Raw genomic sequence first — 3,572 nt, 5'->3', positions numbered from 1 at the left:
GACCAGTTATATCCCATGCTTTTTCCGTCACAGTCCAGCTGGCCTTGGTGAGCTCCCAATAGATCAGCTCCACTGTCTCAATGGGTGGGTGCATACATAATATGTTGTATACATAATAAATAATAAATAAAATCTTAAAAAAAAGAAAAACCAAAAATATATGTATATGTAATATGTGTGTGTGTATGTTTGTGTGTATGGACTGGAGTGAAGGCTCAGCGGTTAAGGGCACCATTTGTTCTTCCAGAGGATCTGGGTTCAATCCCCAGCACCCACAAGAGGACTCACAAATCATTTCTTCTGGTTCCAGAGGATCCAATGCCCTCTCCACACAGGGTGCACAGACACACATGCAGGCAAAACGCCCATACTTGTACATTTTAAAAATAAGTACTTTTTTAAAAAAATTAAACTGGCAGTTAAGTACACTTTCAGGAACTCAACGACAAATCATAAAATAAAAAAACTGTCTTTGAGGTTAAGAAAGTGAAGAGCAGACCAGCATTGTGGAGTCAGAGCCCCTATCAGAGAGTGTGGACAGCGGTCTGGCTGTGACACCGCTGGACACATCTCCTGGCTTCGGCAGGCATCATCTTGAGAGCCTGTGCTGACTAGTTTTCTGTCAACTGGACGAGAGCTAGAGTCACCTGGCGAGAGGGCACGTCCGTTGAGAAAGTGCCCCCATAAGACCTGTGTGCAGGCGAGCAGGTGAGGAATTTTCCCTCGGTCATGGAGTATGAACAGACTTGCAAGCTGAAATAAACCTTTTCCTCCCTATGTTGCTTTTAGTCATGATAGACAATACCTCAGGTACAAGACAGGGTCTTTCCTCCAGCTTCACACGGGAGTGGCCGTGAGCCTCTCTGATGCCAGAATAAGCCTCTGCTATGGTAACACAGGCTTTTCAGGCACCAGCCTCCCCCTAAGGTGAACCCAGAGGGGAGAGAACAACAGAATTAGAAGAAAAGGCTGCTTTCCGTAGGTCCCGAGCCTGACCAGCGGAGCAATCCTGTTCTGACTGGATCCTAATATTACAAGCACTCAGTGACTGGCTAGAAACAATCCCACACACACACTTAAAAACAATGAAATTGGGGCTGGAAAGATGGCTCAGGGGTTAAAAGAACTTATAGCTCTTGCAGAGGACTCTGGTTTGTTTCCCAGCACCCACAGAGTCCCTCTCAACTGCCCCTAACTCCAGTTCCAGAGGATTCAATGCTTTCTTCTGAGTCTTCTGATCTCCATAGTGTATGTACACATACAGACACATAAAGGAAAATAAATAACATTAAAAGAACTCAGAAATGAAGACTTTTTTTTTTAGTCCAGGTTGCTCTGTAGCTTTGGAATTTGTCCTGGAACTAGCTCTTGTAGACCAGGCTGACCCCTAACTCACACAGATCTGCCTCCCTCTGCCTCCCAAGTGCTAGGATTAAATTAAAGGCGTGTGCCACTACCGCCTGGCTCAGAAATGAATACTTTTCTTTTTATTTATTTATTATGTATACAATATTTTGTCTGTGTGTATGCCTGCAGGCCAGAAGAGGGCACCAGACCCCATTACAGATGGTTGTGAGCCACCAAGTGGTTGCTGAGAATTGAACTCAGGACCTCTGGAAGAGAAGGCAATGCTCTTAACCTCTGAGCCATCTCTCCAGCCCCATGAATACTTTTCTTTTATTTTTGTTTCCCAGACAGGGTTTCTCTGTAGTTTTGGAGCCTGTCCTAGAACTCACTCTGTAAACCAGGTTGGCCTTGAACTCACATAGATCTGCCTGCTTCTGCCCACCCAGCCGCAAATTAATTCTTTAAAAAAAAATGGTATTTTATATAGGATATCTGTAAAAATGTGTAACTTTTTCATAGGTTTAACTAATTACAAAACTGAGTCATCTTTACACCTTTAATCTCCAAAGTCAAGAGGCAAAGGCAGGCAGTTAGCTATCCGAGTATTCGGCCAGCTGATCACATAGTAAGTTCCAGGCCAGCCAGGGCTACAAAGTGAGACCCTGTCTCAGAAAAAAAGAAAAAGAAATACACATAAACTACCACCCAAGTGTCATCAAACTACCTAACTATCTAATTAAACCTGTACTGTTGCCATACATATCTAGGTTCCGATATTTTAACTAAAAAGTACAAAACCAGGGTCCATGGGTCTGAGAGCAGAGACTATGGAGCGAAGCGGGCCTGCATAAAAACCTTCATGATTTACTAAGCGAATGGCCTCGGGGATGTCACATAACTGCCCACATCTCATTTTTTAAAAAGTAAATAGAATACCAGCAACTGCCCCATAGCTTTCCTGAGAGGCTCACACGAGATCCCTAGGAAAGCAAGCATCGGTCTCCCCAGCTGTGGGTGCTGTGAACCATGACTGAGACACAAAACCAGTCTGGTTAGATATGCTCACTGGTGCAGCGGTGGCCGCAATGTTGTGGGAGTCACCGCGTCTGATTGAATTTAAGGCCTGCTCCACGAGACAGAATTCATGCCTGGCTCCACTAGTGGTGTCAAGGACCCATGGTTAGGAAGGACATGGTCCCCAGGAGAAAGCCTACGACTGTTGCTCTGACAAACGGACATAGGATTGAAATGATTCCTATGTTATCCCTAGAGATGAGAGCATTACTCAATCCCCACCAGAGAGGCTGCTTTTTGCCGTAGATGGTTATTAACAGAGACCCAAAACTAGTCAATTTGCAGGCTGAGCACTGAATGGGACATGTACATCACACCCCCTTCCTCCAAGGCTCAAGGATTATCATGGAAGAGGAGACAGAAGGATTAGAGGAGCCAGAGGCAATGGATGGCTACAGCAACACGGTTTCTGCATCCAACAAGGCCATTTTACACATGAACACATGTGGGCTCTCCACAAGATCAAGCCAGACGAAATCCCAGCCTGGAGGAGGTCAGGAAGCTCCCCCCTTGGCTAAAGACAATCTGCAGTTGGCTGCGAGGAGAGGGACCCCTGCAGTTTTCTTTGGGGATGCAGCCCTTGCGAGGCTCCAGTGGATGATCCTACACTCATGCACATACTGGCAACACTAACTGGGCTAAGTATTTATGTATGGGGTGCTCACCTGTGTGGGCATCTTTGCGCCACTTGAGTGCCAGATGCTCACAGAAATCAGAAATATCAGCTGCCATAGAACTGGAGGATCGTTGTGAACTGGCACGTGGGTGCTGGGAATCAAACTCAGGTCCTACAGAAGAGTAGTCAGGGCTCTCAACTGTGGAGCCATCTCTCCAGCCCCCTCACTCAATTTTTTTAAATATTTTTTTAAACTTATGTATTATGCATACAATATTCTGCTAACATGTACACACCAGAAGAGGACACCAGATCTCATTACAGATGGTTGTGAGCCACTGTCTGGTTGCTGGGTATTGAACTCAAGACCTCTCTGGAAGAGCAGCCAATGCTCTTAACCAGTGAGCCACCTCTCCTCCCCTACTCAATGGTTTTAAAAGAGAATTTACAGCCGGGCGATGGTGGCACACGCCTTTAATCCCAGCACTCGGGAGGCAGAGGCAGGCGGATCTCTGTGAGTTCGTGACCAACCTGG

This window comes from Microtus ochrogaster, chromosome 7 (assembly GCF_000317375.1).
Source record: "Microtus ochrogaster isolate Prairie Vole_2 chromosome 7, MicOch1.0, whole genome shotgun sequence".
In the NCBI taxonomy this organism is placed as follows: Eukaryota; Metazoa; Chordata; class Mammalia; order Rodentia; family Cricetidae; genus Microtus; species Microtus ochrogaster.
The sequence above is the reverse complement of the archived record's forward strand: the minus strand, read 5'-3'. Positions refer to the sequence as shown.